Source organism: Doryrhamphus excisus, unplaced genomic scaffold, assembly GCF_030265055.1.
Source record: "Doryrhamphus excisus isolate RoL2022-K1 unplaced genomic scaffold, RoL_Dexc_1.0 HiC_scaffold_24, whole genome shotgun sequence".
NCBI classification, from domain to species: domain Eukaryota; kingdom Metazoa; phylum Chordata; class Actinopteri; order Syngnathiformes; family Syngnathidae; genus Doryrhamphus; species Doryrhamphus excisus.
In genome coordinates, this window is record NW_026652242.1 from 1,323,289 (window position 1) to 1,350,177 (window position 26,889).

Consider the following 26,889-nt stretch of genomic DNA (forward strand, 5'->3'; position numbering starts at 1 on the left):
AAATATGTATTTGACTGCTGCTAGTCCGGCTTTCGTGTCTATGTTCGTGTACATGTTGTTAACGTCCAGGGAAAAGAAAAATGAATTCACTGGGATTTTAAAGTTTTTAACTAATTCGATGAAATGATAAGTGTCCTTGACATACGCCGGGTGTTTGGTCGATAAGGGGTTCAAAAAATGGTCGATGTATTGCGCTGTTCCGTAGGTCTCGCTTCCGCAATCCGAAACGATAGGCCTGCCTGGTGGAGTCACAAACGGCGGATTCCATTGTTCCGGCTTTTTATGGATTTTGGGTAACATATAAAATCTCCTTGCCCTCGGTTCCCCGGTTCCAATCAGGTAATTTCTTTGTTTGGCCGTAATAAATTTTTTTCGATACAATTCCATCATAATTCTTTGTACCATTGGGATGGTCTCCAAATAAATCGGGCCGTCTAATTTTTTATAGTATTCCTGATCCTTTAATTGTCGATAACCTTCTTGAATGTATTGGTCTCGTCCCATAATTACTACCGAACTTCCTTTATCCGCCGGTTTTATTATTATATGTTTGTTAGACATCAATTCCCTTAACGCCCTTACTTCGGCCTGGGAGATATTTGGTCTCTCCCGTCGTGTCCATCCGAAACGTGCCAAATCTTTTTGGTCACCCTCAATCAGTGCTTTTAGTTCCGGTGACATCATTTCCGGGGGTGGCAACCAAGTGGACGGCCCTGAGAACGGTCGTTGTTCCTGCTCCGCCCTACCTTCAAAATATTCCATAATTCTAAGTTTCCGGTGGTAATCCTGTAAGTCCAATTTTCTTTGAATTTTTTGATTTTTGTATAAGTCAATCGTAGGTACAAATGTCAACCCCTTGCCTAATAATTTTAAATGTGCCTCCGTAGGGTGAAAGTCCTTGGTCAAAACCACTACATTCTCCGCCCCTCTGGGCAGTGTCTCCGGTATCCCCCTCCCTTCAAGGTTTAAGGGGGACACAAGTTTAAATAATCGATCCAATGCTCCAGCATGTGTAATGCTGTCAACTCGGTCCAATGAATGCAATCCCCCACCGTCTCAAAGTGTACCTCCGGCAGTAGGGGGATGCAGGGCATATGCCGGGAAATATGGTCGTTCATCTGCAACAGTACCCCCTGATGTTCTTCCTGGAGGTCGGTGGAGAAATTGATTAACGGGATCCAGATGTCTGCCTGTGGAAACCGCTTCTTGGCTTCCTTGAACGCACCCTGCAGTTGTTTGCAGGCTGTGGCCCTAAAGTTTTGCTCTTTACAGTTGATTCCGAATGACAACACTACTTTCTCCACTATGCCCACCACCTTCGCCTTCGCCATCAACAGTTCGGCATTGCGAAATGTGGCCCCCGGGAAGCTATCTATCTGCAAATCCGGGAGAGTGTGTTGTGGGAACCTGGACACATTCGAGTCTCCCAGAATCAACCACCGTTTGTTGACCGTCAACTCCCATTGTGTGTTTTTACGGTTGGTATTTGCATGCCTTGTTACTCTGAATCTCGGCCATTCCGGGGTGGGTGCGCAGTCCTCTTCTTCCTCGGATTCCCGAGTGTCTTCCTCTCTCGCCGATTCCGAATCCGAAGTGCTCTCTGTATCCTCTAATTCCAGTTCCATATTCTGTTCTTCCATCATCTCTGTATATATGTCGGCTCTTCTTCCACTGCCTATCAGAGGTAACGTGGGCGTCGTATCTAGGTCTGCCCCATGTGTGTCATCCATCAAACAACTCTGTTCCCCTTCACTCCTCGGTCCGTCTCTTTGTGTCGTGTTATCTCTCCCCCCTACATCTATCAGTTGTTCGACCGCCTGTGTGCTTGCTGTTCTTTCTTTTGTTTTTTCTCTTTTCCTCTCTCTCCTCTCTCTCCTCTGTGGCTTGGGCGAATCACCAAATTCCTGCTGGGGTCCCTCCGAAGCCACCGGTGCTTGCGTTGGTGGCCCCTCTACTTCATTCCTCTGTAGGGTTACGGGATCTTCCCCCGGCTCCGTCATGGTTCCAACGGAATTCCTAGCCACAGGTTCGGGTCTCGGCTGGTCAGGTTGTCGGACTTCTTGGTTGGATTGTTGGACTTCCTGTTGATCCGGGACTCCATCTTCTCCTAACGACTGGCCTATTCCCCCTGCCACTGGCGCACATGAGGCAATCCTTGCCCTTGCATGTTCGATGACTTGTCTCCTCAGTCGGGGAAGGTTTCGTTGGGCCCATCTCACTGCAACCTCAAATAGTTGGTTCCAATCTTGGATCCAATTGTCCGTTATTTCCCTCAATGTTTCCTCTAGGGAAGCCTGGTAATGGTCTTGGAGAATCACCAATGTTGTGTGGCCCCAATTTTTGGCATTCCCCCAAATTAACTCCTCCGTTATCGAGGAAGGGGAAGCCGGTTTGATCATCGTGGTCAAGATGTCCACCACCCTGTTGATCACTCTCGGCCCCTCGTAGTCTGGTCCGGGGGTCACATTTTCCAAGTGGTGTATCATCTTAATCACTTTTAGGAATCTTCGCACCCTCTGTCCCATTGCCGGATCCATTGGTTGTTGGTGCGTTCGAGTCTCCGTTCTCCATCTTGGCCATTGGTGATTCCTCCCCACTCCTTGACTCACTACAGATGCGTAGGAGCGAGACTGCGTGCGAGCTTGTCTTGGCGGACGACGGGAGGAGGTCCATTGACCTGAAGGTGGCACTGGCCAGTTAGGCGTGTAGGGCTGAGCCCCCCTGCCCCCTCTATTCGGGGGGGCAGTAGAGAATGCTCTGGCCCCCCTCCAGTTGGGACCTCCCCCCTGTCGGGACTGGGAGATGGCCCCGTGCGGTCGTGTGTCCCTCCTGTGGGCACGGGCACGACGCCTCCCGTGCTGCACTAGTGTCCAACCCCCCTCCCTTGGGTCCATGTTGGTACACCGAGTATGAAATTGTATGTATTTTTTTATGATTTTTTATGTTTTGTGATTTTTTTCTTTATTTTTATCTGATTTTGTAAATTTTTTTGGATTTTTTTTTATTTTAAGAAATGTAAAAATAAACAAATAAACAAACACACAAACAAACAAGTAAACAAGCAAACAAATAAAGTTCTTAAACAAAAAAGACCTTAAAAGGCTTGGTGGGTGTGTTCTCGCGACGTTTCGGCCGCTGTGGGCCTTCTTCAGGCAAACACACCACTGATCAATTCACACAACTAATGCAGCTGGTGTTGATCCAACAAAAGCAAAGTGCAAAGTGAGGCACTTTCAACTTGCACTCCAACTTTAAAGTGTCTAAACCAAACTTGAAAGTTTCACTTGTCTTTTAACTTCTCCATTCTCTTTTTTCCTTCCTTCCCTTTCCCCATGAATTGAACCTTATAGATGATGTCTACCCATTCATGTATTTATATATTTATGTGTTTTTAGATATTTATTCATTTATTGATATATTTACATATTTATATAATTATATATTTAAATGTTTATTTATTTATTTATTTATTGGGGTTAGGGTTAGGGTTAGGGTTGGGGGTAGGGTTAGGGTTAGGGTTGGGCCTAGGGTTAGGGTTAGGGTTAGGGTTAGGGCTAGGGTTAGGGTTAGGGTTAGGGTTAGGGCTAGGGTTAGGGTTAGGGTTAGGGTTAGGGCTAGGGTTAGGGTTAGGGTTAGGGTTAGGGCCAGGGTTAGGGTTAGGGTTAGGGTTAGGGCCAGGGTTAGGGTTAGGGTTAGGGTTAGGGTTAGGGCCAAGGTTAGGGTTAGGGTTAGGGTTAGGGTTAGGGTTAGGGTTAGGGTTAGGGGTTGGGGCTAGGGCCCCCATTCCTCCTCCCGTTCATCCACCTTCCTTCCCACCCTTTCTTCCTTTTAAGCCTTATTTAGTCCCCCCGGCATTTTAGTACCCAGAATCCGAATCCAATTCCTTTCTGCCCTTTTTCTATCCCTGTCTTCCCATCCCAAATTAGTTTGCAATCCCGCCACTCGCATTTCCCTTAACCCATGTCGTCCAAAATGGCGAACCAATGGCTTATCCATTCCTTTTTTGTTTTTAATGTTATATCTATGTTGCCACATTCTGATTCTAATCGAATTTTTGGTCTCGCCGACATATTGTTTTCTGCATTTTGCGCAAAATAGTACATATACACAATTGGATGTACTTAAAGTGAAATTTTGTTTGATTTTAATTACTCTGTTGTTCGTCCTATTAGTTATGAATTTAAGTTTATAAAAGTATTTCGGCGTGGGTTCCTTGGTCTCTCTCCGGAATGGTTTTATTCTTGCCTTGACCAACATGTCTCTGAGGCTTTTGTGTTTTCTGTAGGCTCTGATGGGGGTACATTTTGACCAGGCATCCATGTTCCCAAGTTTCTCTTTGTAGTTTTTCTTTATTATGGAGGTGATTACCCTACTTGCCGTGGAAAAATAGGTGATTATCGGAATGCCTCTTGTATCATCCTTTCTTGTCCTGTCCCTGAAAGTCTTCAGACAATGTTGCAGCATTGGCCTTCTATACCCCCGTTGTCTTAATGCCTTAAATAGAATCCTTACTGCTTCCCAAAAGTCTTCCTCCTGTGTACAAATCCGGTCAAATCGTAACAGTTGGGATTTAACTATGCCTCTAAAAGTATGTTTTGGGTGAAAACTATTCTTGAACAGAAGTGCGTGCGTGTCCGTTTCTTTAAAGAAAACTTTAATGTCTAATGTATTGTTTGTCCAAAATTTGGGTCCCTTATACACCGTTGTGTCCAAAAAATTGATTGAATTGTCATTGATTTCGTATTTTAATTTTATGGAGGGATCGTGTGAATTTAAAATGTCTATGAATTTTAGAAAGTCTTCCTTTGATCCCGACCAAATGCCCCATATATCGTCCAAATACCTTAAATAATGTAACGGCTGTATCGGGCATTTTCCTAAGGCCTCCTCCTCCCACTTGGCCATAAAAATGTTTGCATATGCGGGGGAGAACCTTTTCCCCATCGCCGTCCCCTTAATTTGCAAATAAAATTCAGAGTTGAATTCAAAGTCGTTCCGGGTTAAATTTATTTCCAATAGTTCCAAAATGGCCTTGTCCGGTCTTCTCTTATCTGGGTATTTATTAAATATGTATTTGACTGCTGCTAGTCCGGCTTTCGTGTCTATGTTCGTGTACATGTTGTTAACGTCCAGGGAAAAGAAAAATGAATTCACTGGGATTTTAAAGTTTTTAACTAATTCGATGAAATGATAAGTGTCCTTGACATACGCCGGGTGTTTGGTCGATAAGGGGTTCAAAAAATGGTCGATGTATTGCGCTGTTCCGTAGGTCTCGCTTCCGCAATCCGAAACGATAGGCCTGCCTGGTGGAGTCACAAACGGCGGATTCCATTGTTCCGGCTTTTTATGGATTTTGGGTAACATATAAAATCTCCTTGCCCTCGGTTCCCCGGTTCCAATCAGGTAATTTCTTTGTTTGGCCGTAATAAATTTTTTTCGATACAATTCCATCATAATTCTTTGTACCATTGGGATGGTCTCCAAATAAATCGGGCCGTCTAATTTTTTATAGTATTCCTGATCCTTTAATTGTCGATAACCTTCTTGAATGTATTGGTCTCGTCCCATAATTACTACCGAACTTCCTTTATCCGCCGGTTTTATTATTATATGTTTGTTAGACATCAATTCCCTTAACGCCCTTACTTCGGCCTGGGAGATATTTGGTCTCTCCCGTCGTGTCCATCCGAAACGTGCCAAATCTTTTTGGTCACCCTCAATCAGTGCTTTTAGTTCCGGTGACATCATTTCCGGGGGTGGCAACCAAGTGGACGGCCCTGAGAACGGTCGTTGTTCCTGCTCCGCCCTACCTTCAAAATATTCCATAATTCTAAGTTTCCGGTGGTAATCCTGTATGTCCAATTTTCTTTGAATTTTTTGATTTTTGTATAAGTCAATCGTAGGTACAAATGTCAACCCCTTGCCTAATAATTTTAAATGTGCCTCCGTAGGGTGAAAGTCCTTGGTCAAAACCACTACATTCTCCGCCCCTCTGGGCAGTGTCTCCGGTATCCCCCTCCCTTCAAGGTTTAAGGGGGACACAAGTTTAAATAATGGAGGCTTTGCAAACCAGGACAAAAACTTTGCTCTCTGATGAGCGCAAAGCACAAAGTATTTTCGGGTACAATCCAGGGGTCTTGTGCTCTCATGGAAATGGCTGTTCTTTTCCAGCAGGAGTTGAGATGAAACGTATTCACATAGACACTCAAATGATCACTCAATCAGAATTTGCTGTTTGCCAATTTCAGACTGCGTGACAAAGACTCAAGTCCAACTCCATTGACAGGGAAGCGGAGGTCCTTCAGACAAGACGGTATTGCCATTCTTTGCCGGCAGACATAACACAAGACGCAGCTTGTCCTTCGAGCCGGACTTGAACCAGCGACCTAAGGATGCCAGCTTGAACCACTACAGTCCTCCGCTCTTCCAACTGAGCTATCGAAGGTCTTGTTGTTTTGGTGCGAATGAGTACAGCCAAGCGTTTGACAGCGTCTTCACTGTGTACTGCTTTCCTTTCCTGAGACGCCGGATCCAGAATCTCTTCGAAGCCGTCCGGAAGTCCTTCTCCATGGCTTCTCCAAACTCCTCCCATGTCAGAGTTTTTGGCTCAGCGAATGCCAAAGCCGCGGACCGCTTGGCCTGTCAGTTCCTGTCAGCTGAAGTCCCATGAGCCAAAAAGGCCCAATAGAACTCCTTCAGCTTGACGGCATCCCTCACCAATGGTATCCGCCAATGGGTTCTAGGATTACCGCCACGATAGGCCCTGACCACCTTAGGGCCACTGCCGCCTCGACAATGGAGGCACAGAACATCCCTGCCTCCCTCTGGATCTTGCAGGTCACTGGGAAGATATTCGGCTCGAAGGACCATTTGGTCCCGAACATGAAACTTTTGATCTGAGTGTCCCGGATTCAAGTCCCTGTTCAGGTGACCAGGTCTGAGGTCCTCTTGCAAACGCCTCCTTTTGCCCTCAAAATACAAGGACAACACCTTGGTACTTTATGGAAACTACATGAGGAGCCCGGCTTTTAACTGGAACTGTAAAGACTTGCGGCCCCGAACTGTCAGAAGTGGGATTTGAATCCACGCCTCATTAGAGACTGCAACCTGAATGCAGCGCCTTCGACCGCTCGGCCATCCTGACCCTCCAGGTCTCGCGCCTTCTGTTCCCTGAGAAACTAGGTCAGCTGTGGAATTGATCAAACATCAGGATGGCCACATCAATAAAAACAGAACAAAAAATGATATCTAGAGCAGCAAAAGGACTGATTAGCTCAGTCGGTAGAGCATGAGACTCTTAATCTCACGGTGGTGGGTTTGAGCCCCATATTGGGCGATTCAGCACTTTTATTGATACATCTGAAAGATATCTTTCCTGTTGAAAACTGTTCAACATGCAGAAAACATTTCATTGCAAATACACAAAAACAAGTCTTTTGACCAAAGGCCTGGGGGCTCACTTCGTAGGGCATCAGACTTTAAATCTGAGTGTCAAGAGTTCAAGTCCCTTCAGAGAACAAGCACATGTCCTTGTTCCTATTTGTCACCTTAACTTTTTTTTGTAAAAGAAGGACTTGAATGGCCATGTTTCCACCCAGTTTCGAACTGGGGACCTTTTGCGTGTTAGGCAAACGTGATAACCGCTACACTATGGAAACCTGAAGGAAGGGGCTTTTAAGGGGACTGAGCTCAATTTTATTCCACACATTAAAAATGTTACAAAAACAGGATTTTATTTTTCATTTAAAGAATACAGCCAGAGTCCGCCCGTTCCTCTCTCGGGCAAATAGAGAGATGCTGATGCATGCTTTTATTTCCAGTCGTATTGACTATTGCAATGCCCTGCTTTCTGGTCTTCCTAAAAGAAACATCACAAGTCTACAACTTTTACAGAACAACTTTTGCTGCACGTGTGCTGACGAGGACCAGAAGGCAGGCGCATATTACACCGCTTCTAAAATCACTGCATTGGCTCCCTGTATGTTTCAGGATCCATTTGAAGGTTCTCTTAATGGTTTTTAAATGCCTTGGGGGTTGTGGGCCTTCTTATTTTTCTGAATTTCTTTTACGTTATGAACCCTCGCGGTCCATCAGGTCCTCCAACACCGACCTGTTATGTATTCCCAGCCCATCAGTCATCCGGGAAATATGGATTGTGTGTCCAAACTGGGGATGGATGCTCGTGTACACACCTTCAGACATCAAGCACATATCCTTGTTCCCATTTGGCAAACCACACACCCGGACAGCGTGTTTATTGTTGCTGGAGACTTTAACCAGGCCAACATGAAGACGGTGCTTCCGAATTTCTACCAACATGTGGATTTTGCTACTAGAGGTGAGAATACTTTGGGCTTACACAAACACAACATCTTACACAAACATCAAGGAAGCATTCAAAGCCGTCCCCCGCCCACACCTTGGCTCCTCAGATCACAGATCTGTTATGCTAATTCCAGCATACCAGCCCCTGCTCACCAGGGGAAAGCCTGCTGTGAAGAAGGTGAGGGTGTGGCCAGAGGGAGCTATGTCTGCACTGCAAGACTGTTTTGAGTGCACCGAATGGGACATGTTCAGAGAAGCTGCAACATACAACCAACACACCAATGTGGGGGAGTATGCTGCATCTGTAACAGGCTATATACAGTGGTGCATGGAGGAGGTTACAGTCACCAAGACGATCATCACACGGGCCAACCAGAAACCTTGGATGACTCAGGAGGTGCGTGAAAGACTAAGAGAACGCAATGCTGCGTTTAAATCTGGTGATGTGATGGCACTTAGATCAGCAAGGGCAAATCTGAACCGTGCCATCAGAGTGGCAAAGCGTGCCCACAGCCGGAAGATCCAAAGCTTCTTCCAGGACCCCGGCAACACCAGACGACTGTGGCAGGGCATCCAGACTGTCACTGACTACAAAGCCAGACCTGCATCCTGCCAGAATGACATCAGCTTCCTCAATGAGCTAAATGACTTCTTCGGAAGGTTTGAGGCTCTGAACAATAACCCTGCGAGGAAGGCTACCCCCCACCCAGATGAACAGGCAGTCAGGTTTGATACTGCTGCTGTGTGGAGAGTCCTGAGGAAGGTCAACGTGCGGAAAGCTGCAGGCCCAGACGCCATTCCAGGACGGGTGATCAAGGAATGTGCAGACCAGCTGGCCCACGTGCTCACAGACATCTTCAACACCTCACTGGCCCAAGCTGTAGTCCCCCCGTGTTTCAAGTCCGCCACAATAATTCCAGTGCCCAAGAAACCATCTATTACATGTCTGAACGACTTTCGGCCCGTTGCACTCACATCAACCATTATGAAATGTTTCGAGAGGGTGGTTAAGGACCATATCACCTCCATACTCCCCCCATCACTCGACCCTTTCCAATTCACTGAAGACGCCATCTCCACTGCTCTCCACCTGAGCCTGGAGCACCTCGAGAAGAAAAACACCCATGTACGGATGCTGTTCCTGGACTTCAGCTCAGCATTCAACACGATCATCCCCCAGGACCTGGTACGCAAGCTGGAGCCACTGGGCCTCAAGACCTCCCTGTGCAACTGGCTGCTTGACTTCCTCACAGATAGAACCCAGTATGTCAGAGTGGGCGACAACACATCCAGTGTCATCTCCCTGAACACCGGCTCACCCCGGGGATGTGTTCTGAGCCCCCTGTTGTTTACCCTAATGACCCATGACTGTCGCCCCAAGTACAGCAGCAACCATATCCTGAAGTACGCGGACGACACAACAGTTGTGGGCCTCATTCAGGACAACAACGAACTGGCTTACAGGGAGGAAGTGCGACACCTTGTGGATTGGTGCAAGGCGAACAACCTGATCCTGAACGTTGACAAAACAAAGGAGATCATCGTCGACTTCAGGAGATCCAGACCCAGCCACACTCCACTCAGCATCAACGACACAGCCGTAGAAGTTGTGAACACAACCAAGTACTTGGGGGTGCATATCACGGACAACCTCGGCTGGTCACTCCACACCTCCGCTCTGGCGAAGAAGGCACAGCAGCGACTGCACTTCCTGCGGCGGATGAGAAGAGCCTCCCTCTCCCCTCCTATCCTTACCACCTTCTACAGAGGGACTATCGAGAGCCTGCTGACCAACTGCATCTCCGTCTGGTCTGGGAGCTGCAAGGCCTCGGACTGGACGTTACTGCAGAGAGTGGTGAGGACAGCGGAGAAGATCATCGGGACCCAGCTCCCCCCCATTAGGGAAATAGCAAACAGCCGGTGTGTATCTAGAGCCCATCGGATCTGCTCTGACCCCACACACCCCCAGCATGGACTGTTCTCTCGCCTGGCATCGGGGAGAAGGCTCTGCAGCATCCGCTGTAGGACGACTAGGTTCAGAGACAGCTACTTCCCCCTGGCCATCAGACTGCTGAATGCCAAATAAGCCCCTCTATCTTACTTACATTATTATTATTTATTTTAATTATTTAAATTATTTGGGCAATTTACTGTTCACGCTGCACTTTACATTATGTTGTTCATATTTGGTGTCTATTCTATCTATTTATTCTCCACATTATTATTATTATTATTTATTATTATTACTTATCTTCTTTTGTGTCTGTTATATGGGATCCAGGCAACGACATTTCGTTGGCAATTTCACTACTGTGTTTTTGTGCAATGACAATAAAGGAAGTCTATCTATCTATCTATCTATCTATCTATCTATCTATCTATCTATCTATCTATCTATCTATCTATCTATCTATTACCGCCACGATAGGCCCTGACCACCTTAGGGCCACTGCCGCCTCGACAATGGAGGCACAGAACATCCCTGCCTCCCTCTGGATCTTGCAGGTCACTGGGAAGATATTCGGCTCGAAGGACCATTTGGTCCCGAACATGAAACTTTTGATCTGAGTGTCCCGGATTCAAGTCCCTGTTCAGGTGACCAGGTCTGAGGTCCTCTTGCAAACGCCTCCTTTTGCCCTCAAAATACAAGGACAACACCTTGGTACTTTATGGAAACTACATGAGGAGCCCGGCTTTTAACTGGAACTGTAAAGACTTGCGGCCCCGAACTGTCAGAAGTGGGATTTGAATCCACGCCTCATTAGAGACTGCAACCTGAATGCAGCGCCTTCGACCGCTCGGCCATCCTGACCCTCCAGGTCTCGCGCCTTCTGTTCCCTGAGAAACTAGGTCAGCTGTGGAATTGATCAAACATCAGGATGGCCACATCAATAAAAACAGAACAAAAAATGATATCTAGAGCAGCAAAAGGACTGATTAGCTCAGTCGGTAGAGCATGAGACTCTTAATCTCATGGTGGTGGGTTCGAGCCCCATATTGGGCGATTCAGCACTTTTATTGATACATCTGAAAGATATCTTTCCTGTTGAAAACTGTTCAACATGCAGAAAACATTTCATTGCAAATACACAAAAACAAGTCTTTTGACCAAAGGCCTGGGGGCTCACTTCGTAGGGCATCAGACTTTAAATCTGAGTGTCAAGAGTTCAAGTCCCTTCAGAGAACAAGCACATGTCCTTGTTCCTATTTGTCACCTTAACTTTTTTTTGTAAAAGAAGGACTTGAATGGCCATGTTTCCACCCAGTTTCGAACTGGGGACCTTTTGCGTGTTAGGCAAACGTGATAACCGCTACACTATGGAAACCTGAAGGAAGGGGCTTTTAAGGGGACTGAGCTCAATTTTATTCCACACATTAAAAATGTTACAAAAACAGGATTTTATTTTTCATTTAAAGAATACAGCCAGAGTCCGCCCGTTCCTCTCTCGGGCAAATAGAGAGATGCTGATGCATGCTTTTATTTCCAGTCGTATTGACTATTGCAATGCCCTGCTTTCTGGTCTTCCTAAAAGAAACATCACAAGTCTACAACTTTTACAGAACAACTTTTGCTGCACGTGTGCTGACGAGGACCAGAAGGCAGGCGCATATTACACCGCTTCTAAAATCACTGCATTGGCTCCCTGTATGTTTCAGGATCCATTTGAAGGTTCTCTTAATGGTTTTTAAATGCCTTGGGGGTTGTGGGCCTTCTTATTTTTCTGAATTTCTTTTACGTTATGAACCCTCGCGGTCCATCAGGTCCTCCAACACCGACCTGTTATGTATTCCCAGCCCATCAGAATCAGAATCAGAATCAGAATCAGAAAAGGTTTATTGCCATGTATGATCAAACACATACTAGGAATTTTTTTTGGTGTAGTAGGTGCATACACATCTATTAAAAAAGAATGAGGATACAAAATATGCAATACAAAATATACAGAATAACAGTATAAATATATGTACACAGTCTGTTTTTGTTTGTTATTCCGGAAGTGCAGTCTGATTGTTTTTCCTAAGAGTCCAAACTGAGCGTTAATGTAACGTATACAATGAAAGTGTCAAAGTGGCAGGATGAGGCAGAGGTGGGGTGTGAAGAGTGTCAGGTGGGGTTCCGGGCCTTGTTGATGAGGCTGACAGCAGACGGGAAGAAACTGTTCTTGTGGCGTGAGGTTTTGGTCCTGATGGACTGCAGCCTCCTGCCAGAGGGGAGCGTCTTGAAGAGTCTATGTCCGGGGTGAGAGGGATCGGCCACAATCCTTTCTGCACGCCTCAGGGTCCTGGAGGCGTACAGATCCTGGAGGGACGGGAGATTGCAGCCAATCACCTTCTCTGCAGACCGAATGACACGCTGCAGCCTGCCTTTGTCCTTAGCAGTGGCAGCAGTGTACCAGATGGTGATGGAGGAGGTGAGGATGGACTCAATGATGGAGGTGTAGAAGTGCACCATCATTGTCTTTGGCAGGCTGAATTTCTTCAGCTGCCGTAGGAAGTACATCCTCTGCTGAGCCTTCTTGATGAGGGAGCTGATGTTCGGCTCCCACTTGAGGTCCTGGGAGATGATGGTACCCAGGAAGCGGGAGGACTCCACAATGTCAATTGTGGAGTCACAGAGGGTGATGGGGACAGGAGAGGCTGATTTCTTCCTGTTGTCCACAACCATCTCCACTGTTTTTAGGGCGTTGAGCTCCAGGTTGTTCAGGTTGCACCAAGTCGCCAGATGGTCAACCTCCCACCTGTAGGCGGACTCGTCACCGTCAGAGATGAGTCCGATGAGGGTGGTGTCGTCCGCAAACTTCAGGAGCTTGACAGACTGGTGACTGGAGGTACAACCGTTCGTGTACAGGGAGAAGAGCAGAGGAGAAAGAACGCAGCCCTGGGGGGATCCGGTGCTGATGGTTCTTGTATCGGAGAAGTGTTTCCCCAGCTTCACACACTGTTTCCTGTCAGACAGGAAGTTGTAATCCACCCGCAGGTGGAGTCAGGCACGCTCAGCTGGGAGAGCTTCTCCTGGAGCAGAGATGGGAGGATGGTGTTGAATGCAGAGCTGAAGTCCACGAACAGGATCCTAGCGTAGGTTCCTGCGGAGTCCAGGTGCTGGAGGATGTAGTGGAGGGCCAAGTTGACTGCATCGTCTACAGACCTGTTGGCTCTGTAGGCAAACTGCAGGGGGTCTAGGAGAGGGTCGGTGATGACTTTGAGGTGAGAGAGCACAAGGCGCTCAAAGGACTTCATGACCACGGAGGTCAGGGCGACGGGTCTGAAGTCATTAAGTCCTGCGGTCCTTGGCTTTTTGGAAACCGGGATGATGGTTGCGGTCTTGAAGCAGGCAGGCACGTGGCATGTCTCCAGTGAGGTGTTGAAAATCTCTGTGAACACTGGAGACAGCTGGTCAGCGCAGTGCTTCAAGGCGGACGGAGACACAGAGTCCGGTCCAGCTGCTTTCCGGGGGTTCTGTCTCCTGAAGAGTTTGTTTACGTCTCTCTCGTGGATGGAAAGAGTCGTCACTGAGGTGGTTGAGGAGGGGGAAGGGAGGGCCATTAAGGCAGGTCTTGGTGGAGATGGCTGGAGCTGGAGCTGTTGGAAGGTGTCGAGGGGGATGGTTGCTGGACTGTCCGTTTGTCTTTCAAAGCGGCAGTAGAACTCGTTCAGGTCGTTGGCTAGGCGTCGATCGTTGATGGAGTGGGGGGCTTTAGGCTTGTAGTTGGTGATCTGCCTGAGCCCTTTCCAGACAGACGCAGAGTCGTTAGCTGAGAATTGGTGTTGGAGCTTCTCAGAGTACAGTCGTTTAGCCTCTTTCACCGCCTTGCTAAACTTGTACTTTGACTCTTTGTATTTGTTCATGTCCCCACTCCTGAAGGTCTCCTCCTTCGCCAACCTTAAATGTTTGAGTTTGGCTGTGAACCAGGGTTTGTCGTTGTTGTAACTCACCCTGGTGCGTGATGGAACGCAGCAGTCCTCACAGAAGCTGATGTAGGACGTCACAGCCTCTGTGTACTCATCCAGACTGTTGGTAGCAGTCCTGAACACATCCCAGTCAGTGGAGTCCAAACACGCCTGGAGATCCTCCACAGCCTCACTGGTCCACTTCCTTGATGTCCTCACTACAGGTTTGCAGAGCTTTAGTTTCTGCCTGTACGCAGGAATCAGGTGGACCATGATGTGGTCAGAGAGTCCCAGAGCAGCACGGGGGACGGCGTGATAAGCATCCCTGACTGTAGTGTAACAATGATCCAGAATATTCTCCTCTCTGGTCGGGCATTTGATAAACTGTTTGTATTTAGGGAGTTCGTGGGTGAGGTTGCCTTTGTTAAAGTCACCAAGGACAATAACTAAGAAGTCCGGGTAGGTCCGCTCCACACACAGTATCTGGTCGGCGAGCATGCGCTGTGCGTCCTGCACGTTGGCCTGCGGCGGGATGTAGATGCCAACCAGAATGAATGAAGCGAACTCACGGGGTGAATAAAAAGGCTTGCAGTTAATGGTGAAAGATTCCAGGTCAGGAGAACAGTGCTGCTGGATCACTGTCACATCGTTGCACCAACCACTGTTGATATAGAAACAGATTCCTCCACCTTTGGTTTTGCCGGAAAGTTCCGTGTCTCTGTCCGCGCGATGGAGTTGGAAGCCAGCCAGCTCCAGCGCAGAGTCCGGTATTAATCCACAGAGCCACGTCTCAATAAAGCACAAAACCGCAGATGAAGAGAAGTCCCTGTTTTTTCCCAACAGCAGTTGTAGTTCATCTAGTTTGTTGGGAAGTGAACGCACGTTAGAGAGAAATATCCCGGGTAGCGACGTGCGTAATCCCCGCTTACGAAGGCGCACGAGCGCGCCGGCCCGTTTTCCTCTCCTCCGGCGTTTCGCTGCGTGTGCAAGGGTGAGCGCACCTTTGACCAATATATCCAAAATTTCCGCTGTTGGAAGCAGGAATTTAGGAAATAAATCCTCTGGTGTTGCTCCCCTGATGTTCATGAGCTCTTCCCTGGTGAAAGAGCTCCCGGTACCGGCGCAAAAAACAGTTTTATAACATAAAACAAAGCAAAACAATGCGCACCAACACACCGAGGCAGCCGTCCGCGGCGCCATCTTGGGTAGATCAGTCATCCGGGAAATATGGATTGTGTGTCCAAACTGGGGATGGATGCTCGTGTACACACCTTCAGACATCAAGCAAATATCCTTGTTCCCATTTGTCATCTTGATTTTTTTGTAAAAGGAGGTCTTGAAAGGCCATTTTTCCACCCAGTTTCGAACTGGGGACCTTTTGCGTGTGAGGCAAACGTGATAACCACTACACTATGGAAACCTGAAGGATAGGGCTTTTAAGGGGACTGGTGAAGTCACAAAGCAGTTGCCAAACAATGAAACACGACGATGTGTCCAAAGTGGGGGCAGATTGACAATTGTCCAAATGGACAAAGATTTCTCCTTTGTAGGGAAAATTGTTCCAGAAATAATGGGCTTTTCTTCAACAAAACAAGACATCACAATCGCGGCTTGAAAGAAACACCTTAGCCACCCTCGGGGTCACTTTGATATCTCGGTGGACTCAACTTGTGCCCTTGGAGTCAATGGTTTGTAACCTCCTCTAACATTGTCTGGATGGCTGGATGTCTGGCCTTTTGAAGAATGAAGTTAAGGTCCTTTCAGCCAGCCAATAAGCCTTTTCAAATGATTTACCAAGTCACAACCTAAACAGGGATTGTTCTGAAAACCGGTCTTGAACCAGGGACCTTTAGAACTTCAGTCTAACGTTCTCCTAAGTGAGTATTTCAGCTTCTCAGGTGGTGTTCTGCTTTTTCAGTCGTGGGTAAAAGTGGGGGCAGGGTGAAGCTGTGTCTGTGCCACGTATGTTGCTGTGTACCTGGTCCAGTGTGTTCTCAACTTGGGTTGGAATGTCCCCATGCCGGTAACGGGTGGGGAATACAGTCCGTTGATGAGGATAAGAGCTACAGAAAATAGGAAGGATTTCACTGGTTGAAGTCTCCAGCTACCATAAAAACGGTCATGGGCCACAAGCCTGTTCTGAATTCCGCTTTGGCCAATCGACACTACATCAAGTCAGCAGCAGTCCTTGTTAGTATAGTGGCCAGTATCTCCGCCTGTCACATGGAAGATTACGCGGTTCGATTCCCAGACGGGGAGTTCCTGTTTTGTGTGTCACGTTGAACCTTGAGCAGGGTTGCGGTTGCAACAACCAGTCCGGGAGAACAAGACCTCTATTCATCTTCTTCTCCAAGTGCTCAGCTGTGTTGTACAATCTGACAGTCCTTTGCTACCAAATCATTCCACTCGTGGATAATGGACCTGACAAGGAAAATGACAGCTGTGGGATTTCAACCAGTGGCTCCTGAGCGAAAGGAGCCTTAATCTGGTGCTTCAGACACTCATCCGCACAACCCAAAACAGTGCCCTAATCAGGAAAAAACTGTGACCTTGTGAGGTTCGCTGACAACGGAGGACACTGAAATGGAGCCGCACAAAGGAGGGTACCTGCACTGTTTACGTGTCCGTCGACCAGGTAGACCGGGATTCGATTGGCGGACTTGGAATTGTTTTTATGTGCAGTGACAGCAGTTCACAGACAGCGCTGAAAGATGACCCGAACCATTCGACCAAGGACCAAGACAAATCCTATCTCCAGTCAAAACCTAACCAAATGTCAGTTCCCTGACCGGGAATCGAACAACGGCCGCGGTGGTGAGAGCACCAAGTCCCAGCCACTAGACAACCAGGGACTGCATCATGTCTGCACTCTGAAAGGCAGAGACTGTGTCGCTTTGATGTACTCCAGCAAAGGAACCAAAATAGTTCTGAGACTGGACCTTCTCTGCCAACACTGCATCAGCAGGGGAATTAGCTCAAATGGTAGAGCGCTCGCTTAGCATGTGAGAGGTAGCGGGATCAACGCCCGCATTCTCCATAAACTCCTTTGTTTTTTTGATGAAATGTTCCCAAGTAGCGAATACTAATCCGGGCCCCACTCCCGATATCTAGGCCAAATACAGCCATAGGTATCACCCTAAACTGGATTCAGAGTCCAGAGTGCTAACCATTACACCATGGAACCCTTTGTTTTGGATGTGACTGGCACCTTCTGGCGTAACAATGGAGGCTTTGCAAACCAGGACAACAACTTTGCTCTCTGATGAGCGCAAAGTATTTTCGGGTACAATCCAGGGGTCTTGTGCTCTCATGATTACTTACACTCCATGTGGGCATGTGCCCCCATTAGTAATTTCTGGCAAGCAGTGTGCGAGGACCTTTCTTTGGCACTTGGGACCTCTATTCCTTCCTCACCTGTATTATGCTTGTTGGGTGATCTTTCTACAGTCAACGTAGAAACAAATCACACACAACTCCTCATCACAGCGTTAAGCATTGCCAAGAAAACCATTCTTATCAATTGGAAATCCAAAAAAAAACTGAACATAGCCTTTTACAAAAATCTTCTGTTAGATCATATAGCAATTGAGAGAATGTCTGCTGAATCCAAAGAACAACTGTCAGAATTTCAATCTATATGGGCTCCAATAATTAATCTCTTAAATTAATCTCTTAATGTAATTCTCGAAGGGCTGAGTGTGCCTGTCTCTGCCCCTGGCGGTCTCGTTCCTCTGGCTTGGGGCATGGTCTTGGTCGCCGGGTTGCCCTGGCGTCTGGGGGGTGGGCGGGTGGGTGCCGTGTATCTCTGTCCCTTCCTGCTGGGCTGACCCCCTGGAGGTTCTGGTGGGGGTTGGTGGGGGGCTGTCCGGATCTGGGGATGGGGCGTGGGTGGGGTGGTGGTGGTCGTCCCGGGGGTGGTGCAGGCCGTCCCTCGGGGTGGTGGGTAAACGGGGAGCCGCATCCTGTGGGTGGTGGGCGCCTGCTGCTGCTGGGGGGGGCCTGTGTGCGTCCGGTGGCGCTGGTTCCTCCGCGGCCTTATTATTATTATTGTTATTATTATTATTATTGTTATTATTATTACTATTATTATTATGGTTACTATTATTATTATTATTATCAATTACTTTACTTTATTTTTATTTTTTTTATTTATTATTTTTATTCTCAATTTTAATTTTTGTGTATGGTAGGTGTATGGCCCCGGGTGGGGCGCCTGGTAAGCTCATACGGGAGGGGGGGTCTCGTTTGTGCAGCTTGGGCTCTGGGTGGGGAGGTGCGGTGCTGGGGTGGGGCATTACCTGCTTCCCTCCCTTCGGTGGAGGGATGGCTGGGTTGTGGTGGATGTGGGGCGGGCGGGTGGGGGGCTGGCTGTGGGTGCGTGGGTAGCGGGGCGGATAGCGGTGGGGGTGGTGCTCTGCGCGGCGTGGGCCGGGATTAGCGGGGGGCTTGCTTGGGGGGCGGGGTGGTGGGCTCTGGGTCGTGGGGGGGCCTCGACCAAGGGTTGGGGGGTGGGGCTGGCCGGTGGCTCACGGGCGCTGTGGTGGAGGGTGGGACTGGGGGGGGCATTCACTTTTTGCGGCTGTTGGGGTATCGTCTGCCTGGTGGGCTCTGCTGCCTGGTGTGTGTGTCTCTGTCCCGCCCTGGCACTCTTGGCTCACGAGCCCGGGGGGTGGGGTTGGGCTCTTCCCCATGCGGGTCCCGGTTCTCCTGCGGTCTCTGTGGTGTCACTCCCTGGGCTGCCATGGTGACGGATGTGTTGCCGGGGCGCGGTTCCTGCTGTTCTGGTGGTTGTAGGAGCAGCCTCGGGGCGTGTGGTTTGTCCGCGGCTCCTGGTGGTCCGGGGGTGGCATAGCTGGCTCAATCTCTGGTGGGGCCCTCCGGGGGGGAGCTGGCAGGCCGGACTGGCCGCCACGATGGGCTGGGTGGGGCCCGTGGTTGGTCCTGTGGCCCAGGGCTTGCTCCGGGCGGCTGGCTTGCCCGGCTCGGTTGGCCGGTAGTGCGGGGTGGGCGTGTGTGGGGCCCCGATCCTCCCTGCTGCACTGCACCACCTCACATACATGTAGGACTTTGGGGGGTGGCTTGCAACTGGTTTTGCCGGGGGCGAAGGGTTTCCTTGCGGATGCCCTTTTGTCCTCGGCATTCCTCTGGCTGGTCACCCTTCAATTTTAACCGCACCTTAGACACTCAGTTCTGGGGGGGGTCTGGGCAGGCAGGGGACCCACCATTGCTCAGCTTCCTTCCACACACACACACACATACACATACACCACACACATAGGTCAGCCCTATGGGACAGGCCTATTTTTAATTGCACTATCTACACAATACCATCTTCACACACACAGGTGTAGCGGGCTGGACCGGAGAGCCTACTGCCTACCCCCGCGATTGGCCCGCTGGCTGCTGGGGCTTGGCGGCTCGCTCGGGGTGCCCTGGGCTGCAGGATATTTTGGTCTGGTCTGCCTGGCCTTCCTGGGGGTCCCGCTGGAACCAGCTGACGCCGGGGCTTGCCCTGGTGTCATGATTGGCGCTACCTCCCTGGATCTGTCCTGGGTCGCGGGCGCCAACGTGCCCTTGGGGGGGCGTTCACCGGCCTCCAGGCAGTGGGGTCCGCGCTGCTGGTGGCCTGAAGTCTACGGTGGTGGCTTGGGGTTGTTGCGCTGTGGTGGCTGCTGCGGGGACCGGGCTGTGTGTTGGGAGGGGACCTGATCCTGCTCGTGGGTACGGGGGCCGGGGTGGCGTGTGGGGATGGGGAGCATGCTCCTCGGGGTGGGGCCTGCTGGGGGGGCGGTGCTCTTTCGGGCGTTTGGGTGTCTGCTGCCACTGGTCCTATGCTCTGCCGCATCGCTGTCCCTGTCTTTGCCCATCCCCAGTCTTGCCTTAGGGCTCGTCGGGGATGGTTCTCCGGTACGTGGGCGGAGCGCTGCTGGTTCTGGGGGCGGGGGGGGGGCTGGCCCTCCCGGTGGATGGTGGGGTCCTTCGGGGGCCTTGCGCTGGTCTTAACTCCTCGGCTCTGGTGCGTGGCCTCCCCGTGACTTGGAGCTATGGCTCTCCCTCACGGGGGTGAGCTGCCCGGTGGATGTCGGCCGGCGCAGTGGAGCGCCTCACCACTCGCCTGCTCGCCCCCTCCACTTGCTCTTGTGCGGGCCTCCTCCCCTCGCCCGCTCCTTTGTCTGCCACACTGCAGTAGCCCTGATGCCGTGGTCGAGGGGAGTCTGGGGGTGCTATGCCTTGGCGGTCCGTACCTCCCTGGGCTCGGGGCCTGGTTGTGGGTCTGGGACCCCTGGGTCCCCCACCCTGTGATGCCCCGGACGCCCCACCCGGGGACGTCCACAGCATGTGTGTGTATTGAGTGGATGGGGTGTGCATGTGTCTGAGTTTATTTTATGTATTTATTGTTTTAAATACTTAGATAATTAATGATCAGTTTTATTATAATTATATATATATGTATATATATATATGTATATGTGTGGATGTGTATGTGGGTATATGGCCATGTAGATATACGGGGGGGGGGGCTCTGCGGGGGTCTGGCGTAGGGTGTTCCATCTCAACCGCCCGGTCCTCCATGGGGCAGTGTGCCCGGGCCTCTTCTGTCCTGGCCGGGGCGGTCCTATGTCGGTGGTCGGGCCTGGGGTTACCTGGGGCGGGCCGGGTTCTGCTTCCTGGGGGTGTGTGGGGGGCGGGAGGCGGTGCCTCCGGCCGTGGACGGGCTCCCTTCCGGCCGGCAGGGGCGCCCCTGTGCCCACGGGTGTGTGGCCTTCGATGCCCTTCTGCCCTAGTAGGGTATGGTCTCCCGCTGGTCTCGGGGGTGCGGCTCTCCTCCGGCCTGCTGGCGCCCTGTTGCCGGTTGGGATTGCTCCTCAATGGCCTCTTGCTGGTCTCTTCGGGGAGTTGCTTCGGGGGCGGGTCTTGGGGAGTCGGCCCTGGCTTTGCCCACACCCACGGGGCCGGAGGATCTCTGGCGGTGGGAGCTTGACCTGACTGCGTGGGGCGGGGTTTGCTGGGTGGTAGAAGGCAGTCTCTCTCCTTTTGTCATTCTCAGTGACAATTACACATTCACACACTCGCATTCACATACACAACACACCTCCATATGGGCACTCACAGCACATGGGTGCTTCTCTATACAATCTACTATCTTATCCCTGATGTTTATATAGTATTGGTATGCTATTATTACAGTAATAATGATGTCAAGCAATGAGATTTTAATTACTGTAACTGTATGGTTGCAATTGTGTTTACTATCATGGTTCATGTCTTCATTGTTACTATTGCTACTGGTAAGTTGGACTGTTTCATTCCACTGATATCATCTCCAGTGTGACCCTTAGCCATCATTGACATTTAACTGTTCTGTTTGTCACTGTTGTTGTTTTGGGAATTCTTGTTGCTGCTGTTTTTGTCTCTCCCTCTACTGCCCCCCCCCCCCCCGACCCCACCTTTCTCTTCTCTCTTCTTCTTTTCTGTTCTTCTTCTTGCTCCGGTCCGGTCGTCCCAAATGGCATAACAAAGACATCAAATAACGGCAAATAAAATTTCATGGTACAGGGAAGTTGTAGCCAACACCTTTCCTGACACAGAGCAAATCTGTCTAGCATGTAAGGGCATTTAGATCAACAATACTATCTGCCCCAATGGCTGGACGGGACAAAAAAAAAAAAAAATAAAAAGAACAGTTTCTTCCCGTCTGCTGTCAGCCTCATCAACAAGTCCCGGAACCAGCCAAGGTGTTGAGGGAATCTGTTTCAGGGGCCTTAAAATCTCATCTCTCTTATTTGCAGATGATGTGGTTCTTATGGCCTCTACGGGCTGTGACCTTCAGCGCTTACTGGGACGGTTTGCATCTGAGTGCGAAGCGTCTGGGATGAGACTCAGTACCTCCAAATCAGAGGCCGTGGTTCTCAGTCGTAAAAGGGTGGAGTGCTCCCTCCGGGTTGGGAATGAGGTCCTACCCCAGGTGGAGGAGTTTAGGTATCTTAGGTATGGTCACGAGTGAGGGAAAGTGGGAGCGTGAGGTCGACAGATGGATCGGCGCAGCCTCGGCAGTAATGTGGTCGCTGTAACAGACCGTCGTGGTTAAAAAAGCTCTCAATTTACCGGTCGATCTATGTTCCCACCCTCACCTATGGTCATGAGCTTTGGGTCATGACCGAAAGAATGACATCTCGGATACAGGCAGCTGAAATGAGTTTCCTCCGTAGGGTAGCTGGACTCACCCTAAGAGATAGGGTGAGGAGCTCAGTCATCCGGGAGGGCTCAGAGTAGAGCCGCTTCTCCTTCACATCGAGAGGAGTCAGTTGAGGTGGCTCGGGCATCTAGTCCGGATGCCTCCCGGACGCCTCCCTGGTGAGGTGTTCCGGGCATACCCAGCCGGGAAAAGGCCCCGGGGCAGACCTAGGACATGCTGGAGGGATTATGTCTCACAGCTGGCCTGGGAACACCTTGGTGTCCTCCCGGTGGAGATGGAGGAGGTGGCCGGGGACCGGGAAATCTGGGCTTCCCTACCAAGACTGCTGCCCCCCGCGACCTGGACCTGGATAAGCGGAGGAAGACTGATGGATGTGGAGGTGGAGAGGTGTGACATTTCTGATCAAATTCAGAGGTCATGTGTTGGTCCCGAAAACGGTCTTTGCACTTTTTTACACCGATGAAAGGTATAAAAACAGCCCTGTTGCATTCGGAATCGGACCCGGGTCTCCGGGTCTGCTGAAACGACCGAAACATTCCCCATTCATTTCCAATTATAGCGAAAGCCCATTATGAATGTAATATACTTTTGTCCAGGAGTGGCGCTGTGGCCGCTTTTTCCTCCATCCATGTTGAACTTTGGGTAATAAACAGCACAATTGCTTTTTCCGAGCGAGCGAGCGACGAGACGGACAAAACTACAGTAAAAGAAAACAGCACAAATACTTGAAAATATTTTGTCTTTGAACTGTTCTGCTTTCATGTTTTTATGTGGCTGTTTGTGGTGTGGCGGTGCCACTTCCGCTATTGTTCGTTATTTACGACCGCCGCAGTATACCTATTACCCGTAGTATACCTATTAGCATTAGCAACAGTTACATTACATTAGCAACAGCTTCAGCCAAAGCAAAGCCAGGTAAAAACTTAATCATGTGTCCCTTTGTTCTCATAGTTGCATCTTGTTTGAACCAAATTACAAATGTGTATTTCATGGTTTTATTTGCCAAGAGCCCAAAAAAGATTGTCCATCCAAACTTCTCCAACTGCTGCCCACACTGGACCAGTGAAGACTGGAGGGAGGGTATTTCTCCTTTCTATGAAAAGGAGAAACAAAGACGGCAAAATAAGTGAACAATACGTATATTTATTATTCATAACTGCTTACATGTAGATTATTATTTATTTTTTATTATTGAGAGTGTTCTTGAGTGTGGTACCCTGATAAATAAATATTCTTTGTTACATTGCATTGATCCTCTCGCCCGAAGACAGCTGGGATAGGCTCCAGCACCCCCCGCGACCCTTGTGAGGAAAAGCGGTAGAAAATGAATGAATGACATTGCATTGATTTTGTATTTTATTTCAAGCACTGGTATCAATATAAGCCTGATAGGAATAGTTTGTAATGATATAGGGATTAATTGGAAAACAATAATATTGTGGAGAAGAAAACAGTCACTTGACTGATGACTTAGACGGGATTTGAAAACCTGAATTCATTTCTCTGAAGTCTCTCTGCTTCTCCAACGTCTCTCTTGCATCCCGATTGGCTGGCAGCAAATGTCAACACCACACGCGCGGCCCCCGCTTGGCAAGTGAGAATTCTACCACTGAACCACCAATGCCACGTGGGAACACACTGTAAGAGAAAAAAATTAAACTATCAAGTGGATGAGCCTCTGCAAAGTGGCGCTGAATGACAAAACATGGCGTAACGGGATCCACAACAATCATGTCAGCTGTGGATGCACCATTGACTCGTTTTTGAAGGGCAAGTGACAAAAAGAGGTACGTGGGTCAGAAATCAGCTGCCAAAGTTTCACGGACTAAGCAGCCAGGCACTGCTGGGATTTGAACCCAGGATTTCCTGTTTACAAGACAGGCACTTTGACCAGCTAAGCCACAGCGCCAGCCGAGGAAGTCACCCTGGCAATGCTACCTTTACTCTTCTAGACATAAACTGCTCCAACGCTGAGATGATGCCATTTGTCGTGTGTCATTCGGTCAGCAGGGGGAGAATCCCGTATATTTGGCACCAATACAAAGGGTTTACCAATTGGGAAGAATGCAAGGGCTCTCCACAAGTGTCACACAAGGGTCTAGAAACGGTCCCTGGGACTGACACAAATAACTAGGCTGTTAATCTGGACTAACTGTTAGAATAAAAAGTAAATTCAATTATTATAGTGTTAAGTTATCACCCTTATATCCGTTTGCTTAGACGATAGACAATAGTCTTGAGTGTTTTAAAGCAGGAACATTCCATGACGCTGACCAGCAACTCCCAGCACCACTAATCTTGCAGGTGCCTGGGAATATCAGTAGCTACCTTGAAGATGTTCCTGTTCATCATGCAAAATGGGCCAAGATAAGAACACATAAGAACACAAAAAGTAATTGCTCTCACATACACACACACACATAGACAACAAGTACAGCTCGTGCAACTGCTTGCTTCCCCCTCCCCTTAGAGTTGCACGACCATGTATTAGGGACCTCCTAAAGAAAATAAAAAGAGAGGAGCATGAATGGCATCCTCAGAGTGGAGCGGCATGTCACTGGGTTTGTTTTTTCACTCTTCTCGCTGCGAGAAATTTTGAATTTTGTTGTCTGTCTCTTCTGTAATTAAAGTGTCACAGGAGTTTGAACCTGAACCTGAAGTTTGGTGCTGCATTCAGGTTGCAGTCTCTAATGAGGCGTGGGTTTGAGTCCCACTTCTGACAGCTTCTTGCATCTTGAAGTGGCGTCACCCTTCATTCTAAAGTGGCCGAGGCTGCTCCTCATGGGCAGTAAACCAGGGGTGCTTTTCAAAATGACCGCTGCTGAAAAGTATACAAAGCAGACCTATTGCATTCTGGGGTCTTGCGTTTCTCCAGAAAACAGTCTTTGTTCTTCAACATGACCTCTGATAAAAAGTATGAAAACCAGAGTCATGGAAATACCAGTAGAGGACTGCTGGAATTAGAACCAATGAGCCCCTCTTTGCTTGGCATGTAATTTGACCAACTAAAGCATAGTGCCTGCGAAGCATGCAAACTTGACAATGATGCCTTTAGTAAAAAAGGAAATCCTGTGCATCTGGCACCGACACAAAAACAGTTCACCAATGGGGAAAAATGTTCATAAAAGGGAGGGAGCCCAAAGCCAAACACATGTGTCAATTGAGCGGCCCTGGGTGGGCTCTAACCACCAACCTCTCAGTTAACAGCCGAACGCGCTGACCAATTGCTGCATAGAGACTACATCCGCATCACTGCAGTAAGGTTTCAGTAAGTTTCCACTTTTGACAGAAAGTTGCAAATACTCAAGTGCTGTCCACCTTAACTCTCAGGTGGTCCGGTCTGTTACTTTTCAGGTGTCATTCTGAATTCTGCCCTTTGGCAGGAAAAGAGCCTTTGTCCTTTTTCAACATGAGCTCTGGGTAAAAGCTTAGATATACTGTATTGGCCGGGAATCAGACCCGGGCCTCCCGCTTGGCAAGCGAGAATTCTACCACTGAACCACCAATGCCCGCCTGAGGTGCCTACCTTTTAACTGGAACTGGAAAGGCTTGTGTAGCCCCGCACACAAACCAAGTGTCTTCCTCACATGCACACCCAATGTGGGTCTCAAACCCAGGACCCTGAGAGTAAGAGTCTCATGCTCTACCCACTGAGCTAACCAGGCCTTTTTCTGCTGTAGATATAATTTTTTGTTTTTCTTTTTTATCGATGTGGCCATCTTGATGTTTGATCAATTCCACAGACAACCTTGTTTCAGAAGGAGTGAGACTTTCAGTCATCTGTAGTTCTACAGTCTCCGACTCAGGCAACATCTTTGTACCCGACATTTCCAATTTATGATCACTCTGCAACCGCCCCTGAACAGACACCCATGTCCACCCTCTCTTGGGGAACTATTGACTCGACTCAATTAAATGACTAAAACTAAAACCAAAAGACCATAGTTGGAATCCTCCCAGCCTCGTTGGCATATCAACGAGTATGTCCACACCCCGAGGTTATCAAACTCGCTCCCAAGGAAATGTTGGAACTCGGGAAAGCATTAATGGCAAGAAGTAGGATTAAGAATCCTACTTCTTGCCAAAACCTACCCTTTGAAGTAGAAGGAGAAGCCTACCCTATGGTAGAAGATAAGATATGCCTTTATTCACCCCTCAGTGGGAAAATTTGCAAGTTCCTGCAAGTTCCGCAACAGCAGGGGGAGTACCTCAGTATGTTTACAGACCATGGACTCCTCCTAAATTTAGATAAATAGCCTTATCCATGCCAAAACCACACAACAACCTTGACCAAATCCTGACTGACATAACTGACTTGGTACATAATCACCGTCTCAACGGCACTGAATTAGCCCAACTGTTGACATTGACCACAGGCTCCAAGTATGGTGCTTTTTGTACGGCCATTTAGCCAATTCTGCCAAAGAGGAATTCAGAACACGCTCGTGGCCCATTGCCATTTTTATGGTACCTGGCGA

At 49.0% G+C, this 26,889-nt stretch overlaps 7 non-coding genes across 7 annotated transcripts; all 7 read right to left on the reverse strand.

Annotated features, from left to right (window-relative positions):
• Nucleotides 1–6,358: 6,358 nt before the first annotated feature.
• trnay-gua (transfer RNA tyrosine (anticodon GUA)) lies at nt 6,359–6,445 on the reverse strand. The gene is given in 2 exon segments: nt 6,359–6,394; nt 6,409–6,445. It is a non-coding gene; the product is annotated as a tRNA-Tyr (tRNA).
• A 617-nt stretch (nt 6,446–7,062) lies between these two features.
• trnal-cag (transfer RNA leucine (anticodon CAG)) lies at nt 7,063–7,144 on the reverse strand. Its single transcript has one exon. It is a non-coding gene; the product is annotated as a tRNA-Leu (tRNA).
• Nucleotides 7,145–7,585: 441 nt separating this feature from the next.
• trnav-aac (transfer RNA valine (anticodon AAC)) lies at nt 7,586–7,658 on the reverse strand. Its single transcript has one exon. It is a non-coding gene; the product is annotated as a tRNA-Val (tRNA).
• Nucleotides 7,659–11,055: 3,397 nt separating this feature from the next.
• trnal-cag (transfer RNA leucine (anticodon CAG)) lies at nt 11,056–11,137 on the reverse strand. The gene has a single exon. It is a non-coding gene; the product is annotated as a tRNA-Leu (tRNA).
• Nucleotides 11,138–11,578: 441 nt separating this feature from the next.
• trnav-aac (transfer RNA valine (anticodon AAC)) lies at nt 11,579–11,651 on the reverse strand. The gene has a single exon. It is a non-coding gene; the product is annotated as a tRNA-Val (tRNA).
• A 3,910-nt stretch (nt 11,652–15,561) lies between these two features.
• Nucleotides 15,562–15,634, reverse strand: trnav-cac (transfer RNA valine (anticodon CAC)). Its single transcript has one exon. It is a non-coding gene; the product is annotated as a tRNA-Val (tRNA).
• An 8,612-nt stretch (nt 15,635–24,246) lies between these two features.
• Nucleotides 24,247–24,320, reverse strand: trnat-ugu (transfer RNA threonine (anticodon UGU)). Its single transcript has one exon. It is a non-coding gene; the product is annotated as a tRNA-Thr (tRNA).
• Between the last annotated feature and the right edge of the window lie 2,569 nt (nt 24,321–26,889).